Consider the following 22,652-nt stretch of genomic DNA (forward strand, 5'->3'; position numbering starts at 1 on the left):
GATTGCCAAAGGGAATGATAACAATTTTAATGATAACTAGACAGCATTAGGTGAGGAGATGGGATGAGACAGGGCTGGATGAGAGGTCTCAGTGCTCAGGTGAACTTGCTCTCCTACATAACTTACAAGTTTTCCTCAGAGTTCACTGACAGGAACTTTGAGGGAAAATCATAAGGCAATTTTTAAAAGATGCCAAACCCCACAAAACCAGCCTAATTTCTGTGAGCAAATATTACCATCTTTCTCTATTACAGTAACAGCCAAAGACCACGGTGGATCTTTTCTATTCAGTACCCAGCAAGAAAGGTGGGGTGGTCTTTTCCTCTGAAAACTTTCTAACCCAAATACACCAGAGACATCAGGCAGGGCAGGTACAGAACATTTTTCATCCCAGCAACAGCTCTCAGCACCTGAGGGCCACAGTCTCACCTTCTCTGCTGAAAGTGTGTCCCAGCACATGTCACAATTGAGACAGTCACAATGCAGTGTCATCACACCACATCAGAAAGCTTCAACCCATACAGAGCAACATCCTGCCACTTCTGAAGGCTGAAACCATCTGCCCTTCTTGTTCTTCAGCCCAACATTTTATACCCCTCCTGCTGATGCCCTGCACCTGTGTGCCCTCTGCTCCCTTTGGTGGTTGGGCAGTGCCCTGGGCTCTCCTTACCTTCAGTGCTGCTCATACCTGCAGCACACTGGGGATGAGGCTCAGCTGCAGCTTCACTCCCAATTACCACAAACTCCATGCCTACACCAAGGTTCAATATCTATATCTTAAAACAGCAGACAGAAATAAAACAGCAAGTAATTGTAACACACAGCTGACAAAGTCCAACAGATGTCTTCAACACCAGATAAAACCATCTAGATTATAATCCACATGAAAACTACTATGTCTCTTACTAAACCATAAAATGGATACATCTACCTGGAGGAAAAAAAGTTGACAGTGCAGTCACAACATTGCTTTTGTCTTATTTATCTAATCTGAATGGGAGAAAAAAACCCCAAAACTCTATTTTACAATTAAGACTGAAATGTAGACATGGTAAAGAAAGCCACTTGTGCATTTAGGGTAGAATTGATCTGAATAGAAACACAAAGCTTGGTGAAAGGCATTTGTCACAAAATGCAGAAAATTAATTATTTTCACAGTAGAAACACAAGCCTTTCTGCATTCCTCTTCCCCAAAAAAGACTCCAGAAACAAATCAAGTCATTTCTGACTTACATGTCTGGTAACCACAGCAGCCAAGGGTGGAAGGGATGATTTGGCTTCCCAGTATTCCCAGCTGGTCAGTGCTGGCACATGGCACAGTTGAGGTGGCCACAACACGCAGAGTTCCAGACAATTCCAGAAGGCTTCAGCCCACACAGAGCAACACCACACCACTTCAGAAAGCTGCAAGCATCTGCTCATCTCATTCATCAGCCCAACCTTTTATCCCCTCCTGTTGATGCCCTGCACCTGTGTGCCCTCTGCTCCCTTTGGTGGTTGGGCAGTGCCCTGGGCTCTCGTTACCTTCAGTGCTGCTCACCTGCTGCTCACAGCTGTGGCCCATTGGGGATGAGGCTCAGCTGCAGCCCCACCCCAGTCACCACAACCTGTGTGCCTACAAAAGCAAGCACCTACTTTCCTACTTATTTTACAGAACCCCACACTGCTCTGCACAGAAGGTTTCCAAAAGACCACAGGCAGAGAGCTGCTGACCTTCAGCTTGCCTCAGCCCACCCTCATTGTAATTCTCAGAGACCTCTTATCAGAATATCATTCGTATTTTGTGGTGTAGAACAATGAATCTCTCTACTCTTCAGCACTGTACACTTCCCCAGAGCCTCACTCTTTGCAGAAGCTCTTAAGAGGTGACTGGCATTTAGATGACAGAATATTGAGAAGGTCAGGGCTGTGCTACACAATGCAGTCATGCACAGGGCACACCAGCTATTGAAACATCATTCCCATAAATCCAACACTAGCACAGTTTGCTCCTCTGGAAACTGTGCTTGAAAGGGTTCAAGGTCTGACTGAGCAAGGCTGGGCTGGACATCCTCCTAAAATGGCAGATTATGAATCTACACTACCTGCTACTTTTCACCTTTCAGCAGTATCCTGGTCCTGAACGCCTCACAAGAAACAGCCCTGATTTTATAAGATCACATCAAAGTCAATGTGGTCCTTGGGTAGTGATTTATTCATTCTGCACCAATAGAATTGAGACAAGACCTAGAAATAAGCAGAGCTTAAGTAGGGATCATTCCACCTGCAATGAATATTACTGTCTCTGGGGTTTTGAAAAATAAGAGGAATATTTTCCCATTGAAATTTATAAAGGGAGCTTAGAAAGCCATCAGCTCAGATTAGGCAGGTTATCTGACAAGACAGTTATCCACATGAGTTCTGTCACTATCTTTGTTCCACAATTTGCATGTTTCTCTTCAACCTCTCACAAAATAGACCAAATAAACATACTTCTATAGAGAAACAAACTCTAAGGAACACAAAATGTATTCCTCATTCATCTCTTCTCACTCTTCACCAGTCCTTTTCCTTCATTGATTAAAAGCAGTCACGTGTGCATCTTCCACCACTCCCTTCCCTTACTCTTTGCCTTTTCTCATCTCTCTTGGTCCATTTTCTTCCCAACTGTCAGAGATAAAATTATCTCTATAATTCTCTCTGCCTTGACCATTCACCAGTCACTTTCCAGCAATATCATTTCTTCCCTTGCCTATCACCTTTGAGCTCTCTTGCCATCTGTTACTTATCTTGAAAATCTTCAGAATTTTTTTCAGTATATACAGTCTCCTTTTTTCCACTATTTTGGAATTTAGACCATATAACACTGGCAGTTATTATTAACTCCTGCATAGCATATAAAGCAAATAGAGGTCTTGTAAAAGACAGTAAACATGACAAAGTAGTATTTTATTTTTAATCACTACATCGCTACTATGTGGATATATTTAATAACATTTGCAGCTGTCAGATTTGCAAGCTGAGACAGGTGAGGCAGAGGTAAAAGGTCAATGCTCCTTATTTTGATAGAAACAGAGGGAGCCTGATTTCTTTCATAGATTTTTATGGGACTGTCATTCATAACTCAGTTCAACATGACATTTATCTGTCCGTTTCCCCATTTCACATCCTCACTGTGGCGGCTTTGTAAAACACACCTGTCAAATTCTCTCCTCACCTTCAACTTTATTCCAGCTGTAAACTGAATGTACTGCACAAAACCCCTCTAAATAAAGCTAGAGCTTATTCAGTAGAAAGACCCATGACCAATTAGAACACTTTGCATTTCCTTTGGCTTATGTGAATAGCAAAATGAGAAAAACAAACAGAAAAGATAACTGTGCTCTGTTAAAAGCTAATCCCTTAGTATAACAATTGTCTAGCAAGTTGGAGTGCCAGTCAGAATTTAGTAATTATGTCCCCACTTACTTATGACAATTATGCTCTGCCATCTCTTCAGGCCCTTTAAAAATGCTCCTATTCCCCAAGGCTTCAGCTATATTTATAATGCAATATCCCCTACTATTTCCCCAGTGTTATGACAACAAGGAATCTGATATTTAGGGAGCTCTCAGGTTGTGACAAGGCCAGGCAGCAGGCTCTGTTGCACACGGAGGGTGTGTGTGTGCCTCTCGCTGTGCACGGGCACACGTCAGCCAGGACAGAAAAGGCACCACAGGATGAAGGGCACTAACAAAACTGTGTTTGTTTCTTCTCTAAACCTCCTGGCTAGAGGCACTTAATCACAGTATAGATTAGACTGTGCTGACTCATTTAAAAAAGAACCTGAAATTCAAGAAAGCTCACTTCCTTCCTACTTTTTTTTTTTTTAATGATAGAGTGAGGCTTGACTCACAAGGTCATTGAAAGCTACAGAAATATTTCTTTCCACCTCAGTAACCAAGAGACTCCCATGCATGCTTCCACATCTTTTAATGACTTGTCTACACATCTGTAAACACAGCAAGGTTGGGACCCACCAGAGCAGACTCCATGTTTCTAACAAATATGTTTTTATCTAAATGGACACGCGGCTCTTGTAGTGACTGCAGTTTTCCAGCACATTCACTTTGCACCAGCCAGCCGAGCCCTTTCTCACATTGCCATAGCCCCGGTCAGGAGACTGCAAGGTTTTGTTTTCCCACTCAAGCTAACTTCTGGAAGTCATTACTAATGACTTACATTGCTCCACTGAAAGTTTTCCAAAATTAGCAACTGTCATGAATTCTACGACTTGATAAAGATTCTCTGAAGATTGTGCTTCCACAACAGTGCTGCTCAGTTACTGCCCTGTCAGCACTACCACAGATGTGCTGCCACCCCGTCATTTCCAGAACCTAGTAGAAGGGGGGGAGGGAGGAATTTATCTTCCTTTTTGTGTGTTGCACATACATGCACATGTCAAAAAGTCATTGGGCCATACCAGCACTTACCAGACAAAGGAGAGTAGGAGCACCAGGGCTATCCCATGCCCACATCTCCTTCAAATGTTCACACTGCCTCCGTCTCTGGCAAAAATAAGCTGTTCAAGCTTTGTAGCCAAAAGAAATTCATGTAATTTAGTCAGAACCCAAACTTCTACTCCTGCCCAGCAGTGTATCTCGTTGTGTTTGCCTCTATTCAGATATTCATATAGAAAGGGAAAATATTACTTTGGTAGGGAGTATTGAAATATGAAATGCCTGTACACTTCTTGAGTACTTGAATATTTTTTCTTGGATAATTATAAACCAAACTTCAGAATATGTTTCAAACTTTTTCAAAACACTTTGTTCACACCTTGAAGCAAAAGGGGAAAAATGAAAGGGAGGGGGAGGAAAGGAGGAGGAGAAGAGAGATATACCAATAGAATTGAGCAGCTGAGTAAATTGTTCTCATCTGGATCTGAGTCTATCCTGGTACTCCAAGTGCCAATTATGTAGTAAGCTTGGTAATAAATCTAGCACAGGAGCACAAGAGCTACATACGAGAACTAAGACTTCTTCCCTCAAGAAGTGGACTGTAAGCACTAAGAACTTTCCTAAAACCACTAAGTCAGTAACAAGCACACAGCTCTATGAGCAAGTCTGCAGAACTGAGCACAGCTGTTGCAGGTTGCACCTCTCTGCTTTCACACAGCTGTTATTTTTTTAATTACTTTCTACCACTGTCTGAGCTGGGAGGGGGGGACCCATTTCCCTCTTGTGGCTCCCCCACTTGGGAGCAGACTGTGTCCACAAGGAAACTGAAAATAGCCCAGCACAGTCTTTGTGTACCTTTTAAGATTTGCCTCATGGAAGGAAACATTGGCTTATGTCCAGGCCCATGATTTACTGTAACCTTCCAAAGGAACATCCAGTTGACTGGAGCGATTTATTAGCCATGCCAAAAAACAAAGGCAGGCAATATTTCTGGCATGTTCTGTTTCCAAAGGCCCAAGCATAATAGGAGGGGTTACACCTCTGTCTGCTATTTCTACATTCAGAACCTTACACATGTTGTTCAGGTCTCTTAAGATTATTTGTAGTTCAGCATTTTTGATGGGACTCACTGATGTGTCGGAAATTGAAACCCCATCACTGGAAGGAAATTGTTGTTTTCCTCCTAAGTAAGAAATGCAACTACCTTTGGTCATACAAGCCTTATTGCATGCACCTTCTCAATTACAGAATTCACATTATACTTCTATAGAACCAAACATAAAGCCTCCAAAGTCTGAGAACGTTACCTCTTAAAAACCAAATCAATATATATCAATACTCACTAATTCAGTATACAGCCATATGTGTAAGTGGCATTAAATGGGCAGCAACATGAGAAGCTGCAATCTTGCTTTTAAGTAACTCAGGGTTATTTGCTATTCTGTGGGTTCTGATCAGCACGAAGATTTGTGTCAACTGGCATGAAAAGTTGTTTCTGTTTATCTCTTCTCTCCTTCTCTCTCATGTCTCATCAAGGAACTCCTGATACTTTGCTTGGCACACCTAGATTCTCTGCAGCCGTCCCTCACACAGAATTACCCACCTTGCAAAAGTATTTTCCAAGTGATAGCCATGAAAACAGCAAGATGAAGTGGAAAACAGCAAGATGAAGTGAAAGACAATCAAACACGTTATTTTTCCATACCAATGCTGAATTCACACAGTAGACACATAACTGAGAACTACTTTATGTTATCTCCACAGTAAAATTTCCCAAAATATTGTGACACCAAACACATTGTTTATCAGATATCATGTCATCTTATTCATTTACAAGTTGGTCATGCTTAATCACCATGACCTTCTGGAGATCAGAACTTACTCATCTAAGTTACTTCACTTCCATTAGCTGACTGTATTAACAGCATGTACAAAAGCACCATTGAAATGCCTGGATTAAACTGTGGGGCCAAGCTAAAAATATTTCAAGTCCATCCTCTTACATTAACTGAAAAGTCTGAGCTGAAAAATAAAAGAGCTTGGAGTTTAAAATGTGTCAAAAGAATCAACAATTAATTTTTTGCTTCTTAAATTTGTGCTCATCGCTGCCTCAAAACTTTAGATGTAGAACTCTGACAGATGAAAAAAAAATTTGGTTTAGACATAATGAGTTCAAGAATGTGAAAAAAAAAACCACAAAGTAAGAAATAAAAATAATAACAACAACAAAAAAAAATTAATTTTAGAAAGAGAGAGACAATTTATAATGCACAAGTCAGGCTTGGTTAGCAGGGTACTTAGGATACAGAACATGCTGCTCAGTCTCACTGTTTGTGACTTCAAAGCTCAACATCTGGCTCTCAGAGTAGATGCAAATTTGATGGCAGATGTTTGCAAGAATCACAGAGCACTGTTTTTGTAGTTAGAAGCTATTAAGGCAAGTTGTTCATTTTGCCACATTTTTGTCACCCTTCCATTTTCAACTATCACCCTCCTGCCCCTTATCTGTCAGTCTTGGACAGGACAAGCCATTTGACAATGGCTTACTCAATTAAAACTACTTCAAATGCGCCCTCATCATCCCAAATTCCTGATCCTTCCACCCATTCTCCACTTCCAGTTCAGAGGGTACAGATTATAGCCAAGGCCACCTCACATATTCTGCCCATGTAGGCTCAGCCCAGATGTGACCATGGAGATTGAACCTCCACATGGCACTTTGCCCTCCCATTCTGCCCTGGTGGCTGCCTCCAGCTCTGCAGCTAAAGCTGCTAAAGCTTAGCTGAGGAGAAGAAGAGTGTCAATAACCCCTTCTCTATTCCCATACCAATGAATCTACACCCAGGATATAAATCACTCAAAGTGACATTTCCCATCTCATTCTGTTGGTGTTAATGTTAATGTGTTAATGTTGTCTTTCCCTCCTTGTTCTGGGAATACAGCCCTTGTTCTGGGAGAGACAGCCCCTGCACTCAAAAGTCAGCTGCTAACACCCCAACTTTCTTCCAGCCTCAACCCTCCTTTCATTTATGAATATCCATCTGTTTCTAGGCAAGAAAAAATTTTATTTCACACAGTATGAAATAGACCATATAAAAGGTTGGATAGGGCATTAAACAACCTGGTCTAGCAGAAGGTGTCCCTGCTCATGGAAGAGGGTTGGAACCAGATGGTCCGTAATGCCCCTTCCAACTCAAACCATTTTGTGATTCATTCTATGACCAAAAGCTTGTCTCAATTTTAGGAGCCTGATTATATCCATTTCCCACATTCCGGCCTCAAAGAATGGAAAGAGCACACTCTGTGCATACATTTCACTCTTGAATGAAGCTTTTGACAAAGGAATCAAAGGATGCTAGACATCAGTTGGTGCTAGTAAATCAGGACAACCTGTTTCCCCAGCCTTTTTTTTCTTGTTTTTGTCAAAGAATCCACCTTCATTCCCTAAACAAGCAAATCAATTTGCAAAACACTCTGTACCAAAGGGGCTGCAGACAACTGTAAATTTTAGCCAGCTTAACATCCTGAGCTGCACTTGGATTCACAAACTGCAGGCAGACGACTTCATAGGCTTTACCAATCCCACATGCCATCTGGCCCCGCTTGGCACTGCCCTCCAGGAGCTCCCTGCCCCATGGCTCTCACAGCTGTTGTGCTCATAGCCTCAGAACTAAACAGAGTTGCTGCTTCTGCTGTGATTACCCCTAACTTTCTGTTGTACTCAATGTGCCTCCTGACATTTCCAGGCACCGTGACTCAGTCAGTTTCAACAATGTCCTATAGACATATGGCAACAAATAGCAAATTTTCCAGAAATCAACAAAGAGCACCAAGATTCCTGAATGCCCTTTTCAGCTGCAACTAGAAATGAGGGCTATTCAAGACACCCTTAATTTTGTGGCAACATGCATTGAATTTCTCTGGATTTCAGATCTGGCCATGCTGTCTCTAAAGTGCTGAGCAGAGGCACCCTGAGCTCCACAGGAACATCTCCCAGGCTAAGGTCACGAGACCCATTTCCTTCAGCGGGAGGCTGGGACAGCTCTCACTCTCCCCATAAAATGGCCTGAGGCACATCTGGGAGCAGTACCTGTTCCATGCAGGAGAGGGCAGCGATATACACGTGTGCACGCCTGGCAAATAAACTGGCATGCGTTTGGACACACTTCCTTTGAGCGTCTGACTCCCCTGGAGGTTCAGATGCTGTTCATGATCACGCAGTTAAGTCAAGGAGAAATTCCATTATGGCATATGACAACGTCAACATGAATGCGGGTAGATTGATGCTAAATTAAAGGAATCAAAAGTGTGAGGTGGAAAAGGAACTGCAAAAGGCACGGGATATGCTGGTGGGAGAAAGAGGTTGAGCTTGGGAGAGAGCAGAGATCCAAAGCAATTTATCTCTTCTTCAAGAGCTGACAGTACAAAATTTTATTTGAATATAGGCACCCACAAACACTAGATGGGAGAAGGGGGGTGGGGGGGAAAGGATTCCTAAAGCATCCAAAGCTGAAATCTGCAAGCCACTTTGTCATTGGACACTCTAGCACCTTGACATCCAAACACCAGCATGTACTCAGACCTGGAGTATGTTTCAATAGGAAGTTAGTGACACTTGAATAACCTGAAAATACTTCCTCCTAAAACTCTGTTTACTAAACTTTTATGAACACCTTTGCTTCGATTTTTGAAAAATATCCCAACTTCTTCCCATAGCAGAATAATTTCCTGAATACATTTGTGTGGATTATGGCTTTTTATTCCTTTTTACATGGGACTCACAGAGAAAACTTGAAGACAAAAATAATACTCTTCAATATAAAATGCCAGAAATTTAACAAGCATGACTTCAAGTGGACTACTTCACAAATAGAAAGGAGCTAAGATGAGCTACAATCAAGGAAATGCTCTCCAGACACCTTTGTGTGCTTAGTACAAGCACTACCAAGATATATTTAATACACACCTTACAGCAAATTTAATAACAAATTAGTTTGATAACAAATTTTTACTCAGCCAGTTTATAGGGCAACCCTCGCAGGAGCACTGAGAAGCCCAGAACATCCCACAAAACTTGAAGTTTCCCAGCTGGGGGAGGCAGAAAAACCCATCACCAGGAGTGCTCACCTCAGTGCTAGAACAAATGCAGCCCTTGAGGCAAACATGCTCTGCACAACTCCACAAGCTGTCACTCAGAAGCAAAGGAAGGAAAAGTGGAGCTGTGTTGATGTTTACCTGCCTTGTACACGGGCATGAAGCTGAATGGCATAAAGCTGAGTGAATGTTTAGGCTAATGTGAACAGCTCAGTCATTTAAAACAAAAATACAGTAAAAAAAAAAAAAAACAAGGATACAATGAAAGAACAGCTCAAATATGCAAAGAGTACACAAAAAGATCTCTATTTCAGCAACTAAACTGTGGTAACTAGAGCTGTATCAACAGTACCTCTTAGTGGCCACAGCAATCCGCTACCAAAAAGAGGGAGGAAGGAAGAAAAAAAAAAAAAAGAAGAAGAAAAGCAAGTTATGAGTAGAAACATAAGGGAGCTAGAGGAAAAAAAAAAAGTAGAAAGATTTGGTACCCTATCCTGGAATAATCTTGCAGACATTGATCCAAAGATAGCAGCTTTTTCCCTTCATCTTTAAAGAGATGTATGTGAACAGATATCACTCAGCCTGTGTTCTGTGTGCCACATGCCTGCACTTTCCAGAAGCCCTGCTAGCAAAACTCACCCTGGCCTTGAAAACTCCTGTTTAATATGCTTAAAAGTACAAAACCCAGTGGAAACATTTCAGATATGTAAAGTGAGATCCAAACCAAGGTAAATAAACTTTGCATTTCTTTCCATGTGGGCTGGGGAAGGGGCAAATGTGGAATGGGATACATCTATCCATTTACAGTGCATCTAGACACTTTAAAAAAACAAAGCATATTTTTAGCATCCTTCTGGAAGCTGTGAAGGGTTGCCAGGGAGCTGGAGCAATGACTTGTGGCCAGAAGGTGGAATCTGAAGATGACACAGATAATGCAGGGGTAAGGGAACACTTGTCCTTATCCTGCCTGGGGCATCAGTACCCAGGATCATGAAGCAGGAGGCATGGCCTCCAGAGCACACTGCTAAGGCAGAGCTTGTAGGCACAAGGGATAAAAAATACAGTGGCTATTTTGGGAAGATCATGAGTGTACACTACACGACAATTAAAGTAATGAAGGGAGGAAACAGTGAGAACTCCAAGTAAAACCTTCCCAGATGTAGCCACATAATTAGTGCAAGATATGGAATTTATAATCAAGCCTGCTGCCACTCTCCACCTCATCAAGACAACCCAGGACACCCTTTCCAAAGGGCAATGCTCTCATGTTACATCTTCCAAACTTGATAAACTTGGAATTTAAATTGAACAAATTTGGATTTGTTCAATTTAATACAGAAATAAACATGTTGACCACTGGCAAAGTTTAAAGTAGTATTTCTTTGGAAAATAGGAGCATTCAAATGTCCTCTACCTATCATTTAACTGCAGGCTGGAGTGCTAAATTTCCTCTGACTCTACCTCATGCCTGTAAATCTTCCAGCCAGTCATTAACTGCCTGGTAAAGGACTGGCACCTCATATATTGTCACTTAATTATGCTATGCTACATTGGGCTTCCTAGGAGGCACTCATTTAGCACAAAAACACCTCTAAAGAAAACGATGTAGACAGACTGCCCGAGCCAGAGACGATGTAGAATGCTGCTGACAGGGGAACAGAAATGACAACTAAAACAGCCTTTGGAACGGAAGGAGAAACCGTAGCGACGGGGAAAAAGAAACCAAGCATGGACATTTGAACCATCAGATAAACGGCAGCTGACAGGACATTTTAGATCTGGAAGGAGGGGGCAGAGGAGGAGGAGGAGAAGTGCACCAAAGTGGAAATAGAAAATTACTCTCCTGAATGAACGAGATGTGTTTGGAATGAGTCACAGGGGAAGGCGAGTGCAAGCATCAGCAAGTTGAGAAGCTGACTGCGCGGTACCTTGCTCCTGAACCCGCTCCTCAGAAACGAGAGACGGCTGAATAAACACAATGAGAAAAACAGCCTGTTCTCACTTCCTACCTCTGCCTGCTGAAATGAAAACACTCGCTGGGCAGGCACAGCCCTACGAGCACAAGGTAGGCACTGCCACTGCTGACTTCAACGCAGGCAAAGGACATTCCGCGCCTCAGAATTGTCGTTCCTTCTTCCCGCTCCAAAGAAATGCTTGGATCTTCCCTGCTACGGAAGGAAAACCAACCCTGCTCTTGTACAATACATACTGGCTTCGGGACCTATTGCCAAAGAAATCCAGACCAAAACTGAACATAAAAGAGCCAGACTGAGATATGAAACAATAGCAGTGCTGCCACATGGCAGTAACACACACACACACACTCACACACACTTCCCTCAGCCACTAGAGCCACTGTGGATGCTGCCATGGATGGAGCATTTACAAAGAGAAGTCTATGGGAAGGCAGAATTGGATCTTTGGCTGCTCCACCACAGAGCAGGATTTGGAGCATTTATGGTAACAAATGGCTGCAGCAGAGGCTTTCCTCTCCTCCCCTGGCTAAACCTTTATTTCCTCTCCCCTTTGTAAATATCAGCATTTCTCAGTCCCAGTGACAGCTACCAAACTGGAAGCCATCACCCTTCAAAGCTTCTGCTGTGCTTGGCAGCTTTACACTTAACTCTGGTGTCATTCAGCTGCATCAAGCCACTGGCCAAAGTCAGGAATTACGTGGAAATTGCCACTGATTGCTAACACTCAAGTAAGATTTTTTTTTCCCCCACAAATTTGATATCACCATATTTAGGGTCATGCAAATCTTGGTGGAAATTTAGGTTCAACACCTAAGATACACATATACTCATATCCCTAATTGGACTGAAAAAATTGTCTCAAATTTTCCCCCATTTTTCATTAATAAATTCATAGTTTCTACTTGGGAAGAAATCCCACTTCCTAAGAAAACACAAATAACGTGGTGTGGGCAGCGAGAAATTTGGTTTGCTCCATATTTTTCTCTGATTCATCTCCCGAAGACTGCTCAGGAAAAGCCTGTTCTGAGTCCATGGATAGTAAGGAATTAGGGACACAGCTTGTCCATATAAAACTGTACGTTTACTAATACCACTGCAGATAAAGAGCCTCCTCAGTACTGAAGACATTTGCTGAATGACTTTGTGTTGGTACCTGTGCAATGAAGCAGGCACTGCTGGACATGCAATTGCCTTATGAGCTACTGAAATAATTACTACAAACGGTGCTTAAAGGATTTCAAAAACAAGAGGCAGCACTGGTGTGTGTTCCCCTGAGCTGGAGAAGTGACTTGAAATCTATCCTTTCCCTTTCCTTATCTCCACATCACTTTGCCAGCAAAGGTCAATTACATGCTCACAAACAACCAGCTCATAGAATCTGCACTATTAGCGAAACCTTAGTCACCAGTTCCGGCTGCCTGCAAGTATAAAAAGCAGCAGCACTGCAAGCCTGTGTTAGAGCTGGTCAGGAAATTATACCCCCACTTCCCAACCCACACAAAAGCATTTTAGGAAAATGAACAATTTCCAATTTAATCGGAGTTTCCAGTTTACATGCAGAGTTAAATTTTGTTTGGTTTTGGAACTAAGCCCTTTCCTCAGTTCAGTAAGTTTTAGTGTTTTTTGAAGACAGGCTAGAAATTCAACCCAAGTGGAAAGTTTTCATTTAAGTTTTTCATTTCATCAGAAAGTTTTATTTCTCCCATCCCACAGATTTTTGACCAAATTAACCAACCAGCCTCACAGGAAAAATCCTTTTCAATACACAGGACTTCTGCCTTCTTACTTATTATTACACACTCTGTTCACATTCTACTGCTCATATCCAAGAATCAAAATCCTAAATATTTATTCTGAGCTTTTTTACACAGTATTACTTGCAAAGGTTGAAATCAATTTGTAAAACTTATTCTAAACTAGTGCAAATACGTTTTGAAACTTTCATTGTAAATGTCATGGAACAGTGCAGATACCAACATTTTGGACAGCTTTTTACATGTACTAACAGTACACAAAATCTGAGGAGATTAGCATCTCACTGCAACACTAAAGGCAGATGACAAGGCTTCAAATAAATTATAGCAGCATAAATCTGTTCTGTTTTCAGGTCACTGAGATATCTGGACACACCCAAGCGTTGTCTTTCTTTTTTATTACAGGGAAAGAGAAGAAAAATTCACACAAAGGTGTTTAACACAGGAGTTTCCAGATGTTAGAGTAGTTCCACTTTTAAAGAAGGTGAATTTATTTATTTATTTATTAATATAGGCTGCAGACACAGTAATTGCCAGTCAGACTTGTCTATCAGAAGATATTTGTGTTCCTTCAGGGGACAGAAATGTCCTTTAGTAGCTGGTAGTTTTCAAACACAATTGTCAAAAATTGCACAAAGCAGAATCTACAAGTTTTAACAGTTTAGAATGAGATTTGTCTGATCTCCTCACTGCAACTTGCACCTTCATTTTGCTCACAACCCCAGCCTACAAAGCTCCATGAAAACTACCAAACTGAAAATGGAGTAAGATAATAAAAACCAGAGCAAGAAACTGTTCTCTATCTACTCCCTAATGGATCCCAATTTCATGGATCGCTATTTTTTTTTATAAATTAATGTCCAAGACACCCCAAACTGCAGCTCGGTGTTGGAGGCAGCCAAATGTGTTGGCCCAGCAACTTCACAGCAGGATGGGATCTTCAGAGCAAACACATGCTGGGCTGGGACTTAATGGGACAAATTCTCAGTGGTCAAATCCCACCATCCCTAATGGAGCTACATCACTGAGGGTTTGGCCACATTATTTGTATGTTCTTTGCTGCTTCCTTAACCACAGTTTAAGTCTCACCTTTTAGTAGAAAATTTCCACTTGGAGAAAATCCAGGCCCTGTTTCTAAGGAAAGATAAGGACTGTGGCATTAAATGGTGTGAAAATAAATCATCTTCCACAGTGTCTCCCTCAAAGTCTCACTGTGCCTGTTTTGTTGGACGACCAAATGATACCTGTGGTAAATATCTGAACTTAACTACTGCCTGTGATGGATACACATAAAGCAGTTTATGCAGATTTTACAGAAGGCAAAAAATATATATTTGAAAGAGATTTAATAGTGGCATGCCAAGTTATATGTTCTGTAAAATACTGTTTTATGGAATATGCTCAGGTCATCCCAATGGGGAGAAAAATCATAACTATTTTTCCTTGCTTTGTTTTGAAACAGTAAATATTTTCACCCTGAAGGTCATTTAAGTGCTCACTATATAGAGATTACTTATTTCAGCAGCCATAGTTAAGCCACATATATACTGTACTTTATCCTTGTATTTATCAATATTCTACAGAAAGTTGCATGTTCCTATGTAAGATCACATTTTATTAATCTATGCTGGAAAATATGCACTTCATGTTTAGCAAAAAATTAGCTAGGTAAACACTTAATAAATTGCACCATACTTCAGAATGGTCCACAGATAACACAAATACACTTTATCCCTAAACATGGTTTAGCCCAAGTCTGCTTGTCTCAGCAATAAGAGATTTATTAGGTACTTCCAAAACGATTTCTCTATCACAACTCCGAATCAAACACACCAGGAGGATAATACATTTAATGTTATCACTCAGAAAACATCATGCCTTATACCAGTAAACCAGGATTCTCAGGGACAAAAGGAAGGGGGGAAGAGCCCTTAAACCTTTAAACATACAGCAAATAAATCTCATTATTACAAGAAACTTGGCATGATAAATGAGCCTTTGATAAAAACAATATTTCACTATGGATACTTGCAAAGTCTGTAATAAGGATCAATTTAGATTTTCCAAAAGATTAATATAGAGTGGATATGAATGAGAATTAAGGAGAGCAGATTATTAAATCGTGTCTCTAATGCATTCTAAAGAGCAGAACGTTGTAAGTTGAGTGCAAAGCAAGTGCATAATGGATTCATCATGCTTACCACTCACAGCATCAAACTGCTTGGAGAAGAGGTCCTCTTGGAACCCAAATTAACCAAGAAAACTGCACATATAGAAGTATTTTAGTGAATTGACAGAGTAATTACATTGCATTCTTCCAGAAATCATAGAGGCACTTGGGCAACAGAGATTTTTTACAGCACATACTCAGTGGTCTCAGGATAAACATGCTAAGCAAGGTTCTTTAATCTATTTGAGGAGTCTTTGTCTTGTCATTAAAAAAAAAATAACAGTAATAAATCATTGGTTTGTGGCAGTATTTCCACTTGTTCATAGCTGAGGATATTTTATCTGGCAAAAAAACTAAAATCACCTCACACTGAGTAGAATGTATAGGCTTGTACTAAAGTATCACAACACAAAAGCAGAAATGTCTCTGTGCTCAGGTTCAAACTGAACTTCTGTGGGAGGTCAAGTGTAAATTATGTAAAATTCATTGGTTAAAGTCTACATTCCCACATTACTACACAAAGCACAAGTGAAAACCAACTTGCACTATCAATTCAGCACCACAACTTTCCAAGCCTGGCCAGTCCTGGGGTCCTTCTCAGTCTTTGCATCAGGAACTATAGGAAATAACAAGGTACTGTGGATTACAGAACCATTATCCTAGAACTATGTGATTGGAAAATACTGTGCTGCAGCTGAGGTCTTGCCAAATCTCAGACTGACACATGCCCAAGGGGCTAGATCAGTTAGCACAGACTTAGCAAACCACCTGGAGACATCTTCATGACTATGAATTTTTTCTTCAGAAACCACCAAGGCCACATTTGAAAGATCCCTACCATGATTAAACTCCATGGTGCAACCTGGACCAACACAATTTGAACATGTCCAAGCAGATATTTCTGCTCTGGTTTTCCCTTACCCATTCCTCCAGTATCGAGTATCATGCCTTGCTTTGTGCCTCAAGGCTTCAAGTAAAGTTTCAAATCTAGCCTGGGATTCAGTCTTTCCTCTGCTAGGAGAAATTTCAGAGCCTATATTTGCATACAACCTGGAAGAACACAGTCCAGAGCAGGCTATCTCCACAGCATCCCCTACTACAAGATGTGTGCTAGACACTTCCTGAGACCAACAGCCAGGAGATAACCTTGGAAAAGCTGTCAGAAGGAAGCTGGTATACCTGAGTCCTCTTTGGGGAAGGAGCAGCCCAGGGCATTTGTTACAGATCAAAGCTTCCAGCCATGATTGCTGTAAGTCCAGGATAACACAAAAAAAAGTTCTCATGTGAAGTTTGTCGAAATAGGGGTGTTTGAAATGTCATGTCAAAATAAAAACCAAGCTGAGCTTCTCTAGTTTAAAGCTCTGCTCCACAGCCTATCCTACATAAGCCTATCATACATAAGGCCTATCATGTGTGTATGAATTCCCAATTGTTTAAGCTGGCTTACAAATTTAAAATGAAAATCAAGCTCCCCTGTGCAAGAACTAAGAATAAGGTCTAAAGTTTCACAGGAGAAAAAGCTTTACTTCCGCAAACTTGGAAACAGCCTTTGGTATTTTTGGTTATTTTTATCACCTCATGACAAACAAATCCTTTTGATTTTAATAAACCCATTTGTATTTTCCACAGTTTGCATAACTGACAATTCTTTAAAAAAAAAAAATCAACTTCAAATACACCAAGCTCAAAATAGAATTTTGGAGAAGATCATTTTTATATGGAAGTCATCAAATCACAGAGAAGACTGTTTTTGCAGCCTGTTGTTCTCCAGGGCTTGTTCTTTGAGCAACTTTTCCAAGAGCAACATTGGTTCTGTTTGCAATTCATCTCTCCAGTGAGCATTTTTAAACTTGAAGAAGTGGCAGTGGTGGTGGGAGGGGAGGGGGGAAATGAGAGGCCAAAAGACAAAAATGTGGACATGTTTAAAGCAGGGGTCGTACAGGAACGAGAGGGCTCAGCTTTGCGTGCATGCGAACACATTTTGGATTGAAAGGAAGTCTCGCTTACAAGGCAAAACCGCTGGCGGTGTGAATTATACGAGCCCAGCTTCCTACAGTTTGGCAGGGCGGTGAGAGCAGCCACTGTGGTTTGACTCTCACTGATAATAGCCGACCCTCCCTCCACCCCCTGAAAACTCAGCGCTCTAAAAATAAGAAGGAAGCAAAAGGAGAGCCATTTCCTTGCCAACGCCAGTAGCTGGGAGGCCTGGAATGATGCCATTAGATACCCTGCTATTTATTGCCCATTTCCACCCCATAGGAAGCTTGGGGAAGTAGTTGCCAAAAGAAAAAAAAAGAAGGGAGAAAAATAAACCTTCCTGTTTGGCTTAACATTTGACAGGACAAAGTCAGACAATTCTAGCTCTACATTTTGCACGTTCTTGCCCACAGTTGTTTTCCTCCAGAGGTTCCTTCTGAAAACAAACAAGGATTTTAATACATCACTGCTTTCAAAGCAAACACAGGAAGTATCTTCTCCAGTCTCCTTTGCTGCTTCACTCCCTCTTCACTGGGCACTTTCATTCTGGACAGCACAACAGCAGGAGTATTAAGATATATATGCTCATTAGTTCCGTTTCCTTCAGAAATTACTTTTCATCAATACCAAAAGTTTTGCAAGTTAGTTGTAGTTTTAACAAGCTGTCTCAAATCAGAGGCACGACTCTGGGGGAAGGAGTGGGAAAAGAGGAATTAACCGAAGAGAATACTATTTGTTATGTCCTCTCTGTCCAGAGCAGAGAGGATTCAATTTGGTCTCCTGTCTGCCCAAGGAAGGTCATACCGGCAAGTTTAGAAAGGCACTTCAGCACCTTCTCCTAACGTTGTTCCACTTTATTTAAATTAAGGATTAATTAAAAGGATCAAGAGAAACTATCACCTGGTGGAGCTAAGTTAATCGCCTAGCTCAGGCTCTCCAAAGCCTGCTCCTTTGAGAAGCTAGGACTTCCATCAGAAATTACAATAAAATAGAAAAGCTGTCAAAGCTGAGATTAGATGAGTGTCTGGACACCTATTTTAAGTGTCTGGTCCAGACTAAAGCTGGCTAAGAAATAGTCCTGATAGAGCCCAGTTCCCAGCGCAGAGGCAGTCCAAGCAGTGATGAAGAAGGGTAGCCATCGACCTTCTCCAGCCATGCCACCAGTCTGAGTGATCAGGACTGCACAGATTGGATCCTGCCTGACCCACAGCCTACAAACATGCCACAGGACAGTAGAAACTGCATATGCTGGGAACACGTGGAAATGCATCGTTAGGATGGGGTGGGAAGCATGTCTCTTGTCCTGCTAACATTTTTAGGATTATAATAACAAATTCTTCTGTACCAGGACACAAAAGAGGAGACAGAGTGGGAAACATACCCTGCAACCCCTGCTCTGAAAAAGAGGCATCCTCACAGGACAGCAAAAAGCCCAGTAGTCAGAGCTTGTAACAGTGAAGGAACAGGAACCTGAGAATCAAGACCTCATGTTTGGCAGGCACATCTCCCACATTCCCAGGAAAAGCTCTACCCTCCGGGGTATTGGCTATTCTGAGCTCTCTGCTCTGGCTTTCTACAGGAACTCGGTGCCAGATCACAGAAATTTTTCCACGCAAAAGTTTCATCCAAAGCGACAAGTTTCCATGAAAAGTTTTGATGAAAAAAATGTTTTCTTGGAAAATTCCTAGCAAGCTCTAATCTTCACGTTAAATCATGGCCATGGATTTACAGCAGTGTGCTGCACACATGCTGACTGGAGCCTAGTAAAACTGTAGCGAGCTCTGGTTCCTCCTCCATCCCTCCTTTGGGACATGTAAAATCTTGCATCCTCCGGGTCCTATATAACCTCCTGGTCAAAAATGCAGTATTCTTTCTGTTCTTTTTTTGTTATTAATCAAACTCCTGTTACTTCTCAGGAGCAAAGCATCAAGACCCGAGTTTTTGTAACTTTCCCTTTTGCTTTCACCTAGTCACACCAAGCGATTCCCCCAGCAGGGTTCATCTCAGATGTCCTCCCTGAATGGTGTGGCACAGACTTTACAGGCACAGAAGGTTTTCTGTTACTTGCAAAGGGTTACAAGCAGCTGAAAATTCTTCCCTTGCTCCCTGCTGTTTTGGAAGAGCAGTGCCATCTTTGAAATAAGTGGGGACAGTTGAAAACAGCAATGAATCTCTCTCCAGTGCAGTGCACAATATCATGGAAGCTGCCTTTGTAGATGCAAGTGTTTGAATTGCAATTCTCAGCTTTAATAGGATTTCTGCTTGCACAGAAATTAAGGTATATTCTCTTGGCAGCTTCCAGTGTCAAGAGGAAATGACATCTTTCTTTCACGAGCAGTAAAGATCAGGAGGCAGTTTAGACCACCACACTTCAGGTTTTTAGAAGGATTTTCTTCTGTTCTTTCCAAAAAGCTGCAACCTTGCCACTCACAGTGCCATTATTTCCTTCTTTCAAAGGACAGCACTGAGGACTCAGCACAAAGCCACCTCTGATTGCCTGTCATCCATATCAGAAACTGCAGATCCATGTTAAATTTGGGCTGAGGTACAACACAGTTGTCATAGTGGCAACTAAAAAACTTATGAAAATCATACACTTCTATGTGCAAAAGACAAAGAACAGACACTGATGGCTAATCTGGCTTGAATTATCTCATATTTGGTGTAGGCCAAGTGCAAGCACGTGGACAGTTCCCCTGGAGCAAGTGCTGTGCAGTAAAATGTTGTTTCACAGCAACTCATCTGCATGCTAAACCTTTTCACTTGGAGCTATGGCTCAGGCAAGTCACAGAGTCGACCTGACCTTGACAAGAAGGAGCTGAAGGAATTGTGAGCCCTCAGTCTCTGAGCAGAGATTTCTTCCTGGCCAGGTATAGAACCCAGGAATGCTCATTTTTAAATATATCTCTCAACAGTCAGCGTGCATGTGAAACATACCTAGGAAGGGAATATACATGGGAACAGCTGAAGTTTCACGTAAAACCAACACCACTGACTCCACACAGTTTCCTCTTGCTTGAAAATAATCAAGGCTTGTGATGCCAAAGCTTCAATCCCCATTCTCTCCCAGCACTAAATCCTGAGAAATCAGTGTCAGTCAAGAGCTACTGCCATATGCATGGTGCAGACGTATACGGTGATTGCCAATGGATTGTGACACCTCCCAATTTCTGTGCAGCACAACAGAATATGGAAAAGAAAATATTTTCCTCTAAGCCTCTTTTCCTTATGCTGCCAAAACATCAACTGCTCTGCCATCTCACCCTCCCTAGCTGATAGTACCCTGCACTTTTACACTGTTTGTACTTGCTCTGCTTAGAATTCAATTTCCTCTGGAGATCTGCATGCAGGCAAATATTGCCCAGGGCACTAATGTATATTTGTTCTTCTTGAATTGCACACAGAAATATTGTTGCTATGCGGCGAGCACAAAACAATCCAGAAGTCACCTGACATCCTCCATCAAACATTTAGGAGTCATCAAACTTAATTTCCCCTTTGTGCCATAAAACACCGAGAGGAAGCTTTAATAGATTGTATTATGTAACGGTTCTATAAAAATAGCAGGCCAGCACTGGAGCACTTCCTTCCTGAGGCCCAATAACCTATGCTGAAAGGATACACACTGGTTTCCCTGGCAACCATGAGAGATGACACTAGGGGAAAAACAGCAACAAAAGGACCATTTTTTGCTTAGTAAAATAAGGTCTGGCTTCAAGCTTGTGATACAGTGAATACAGAGTGCCTGACAGAGAGAGAACCAGTTAATAATTCTGCTCAGGTCCCAGTGACCTTGCAAGGCTGTTAATGCTTTTCATTTCTTCTTCTACTGCCTATGAAAAAAAAAAAAAAAAACCACAACAGCAATCTCACTTCAGCAACTATTAAAGTTTTAAATCTTTTTAAATAAAAAAATAAAATAAAATAAAAAGACATTTGATGCAGGACTGTATCAGAGATTGATCTGACCCCCTAGCATTTTCACATTTCTCCCCTCCACTCGCATAGATCTCAGGATTTCCACTTTTTGGTTCAAAAGACTCCTTTCTATTTCCAAGCCTGCCATGCTTAGTACTCCATTGTCCAACAGACAGCTGTTTCCAAGACAGGGCCTTTGCAAGTAACCAAAAAAACTCCCTCCAAAAAAAACCTCATGGTGATAGAACACCACACTAAAGGCACAACCCAATGAGCTAGAACACTTAACAAGATCATCTCTCTCGCCTTATTCAGCCCTTCCACAGCCCCATAGTCCCACAGGGAGCCAGAGAGAAAAGTGACAAAAATGGTTTTTGTTTCAGTCCAAGCATAAGGGCTGGAAATTTCCTTGTGGCATAACCACATGAGCTTATTCTTGTCGCCTTCAGCTTTCCCTGGGCAATTTTTAACCCTTGCTTGTTGCAAGATTTCCTGCTGAGGCAGCTCCCACACCAAGTTGCTTTCTTCACTTGCCCCTCAGAAACCTCTGGCACATTAGGGTATTACACAGTGCAGTGGCAGTGGGCAAACACATGTTTTTGAGAAGATTAAAAAAAAAAAATCAGTTGTTTTCTCTGCAATCTGGAAAGCAGCTGTCTAAGGCTCATTTCCAGCCTTTCTGAAAAATTCCCTTCCTCCTCCTTGTCAGTCAGTAACAGGAGGCAACACATTTGAACAGGAAATGTAGTGGCACATAACTCTCCTGCTGAGCAACTCCACCATCTTGAAGCGATCCTGGGCTCCTCACGCAAGTCAGAGAAATGTAACATGTCCTGCTGAGGAGGAAACCCAGGAACAGAGACACTGCTCTACAGCAGCAGGTATCCTGGCTGGAAAGCTCTTTCTGCCATTATAGATCCCTTGCTAAAAGCATGTCTTCAGTCTTCAAGTGGATATTTGGATATTGCTCTTCATTTCCTCTTGGAAGTGAAAAGGTGTTTGCTGTGGCTGTATTTCAGCAGGGGATTAAGTCACCCCTAGGTGTTACCTACTTCACAGGATCACACACGTTCCTTTAGAGCTGCTCACACCAGGTCTCCCCTGCACACAAGGCCAAGGCATTACACAACTGTTTTGGAGGTTGAACAGGATTTGAGGGGTGTGTAAGCCACTGTAGCTGGATAAATTTCCCTCGAGACGATTTAATTCTGACACACTAACCCTGTCAAACACATAGATGAGGCCTTTACAAAGTGCCCAGTTTAGGTGGAAATAGATGAGAAACAAATTCTTCAAGGCAGTTTTGTGCAGACTCTCTTGTGCAAATTCTGCCCAGTTCTGACTG

The 22,652-nt window shown here is 41.8% G+C and overlaps 1 long non-coding RNA gene across 13 annotated transcripts in view; it reads right to left on the bottom strand.

Moving 5' to 3' along the window:
• Positions 1–22,652, bottom strand: part of LOC113459103 (uncharacterized) — a 202,898-nt gene that overhangs the window by 153,623 nt on the left and 26,623 nt on the right. The window lies entirely within an intron of this gene.

Source organism: Zonotrichia albicollis, chromosome 5 (genome assembly GCF_047830755.1).
Source record: "Zonotrichia albicollis isolate bZonAlb1 chromosome 5, bZonAlb1.hap1, whole genome shotgun sequence".
In the NCBI taxonomy this organism is placed as follows: domain Eukaryota; kingdom Metazoa; phylum Chordata; class Aves; order Passeriformes; family Passerellidae; genus Zonotrichia; species Zonotrichia albicollis.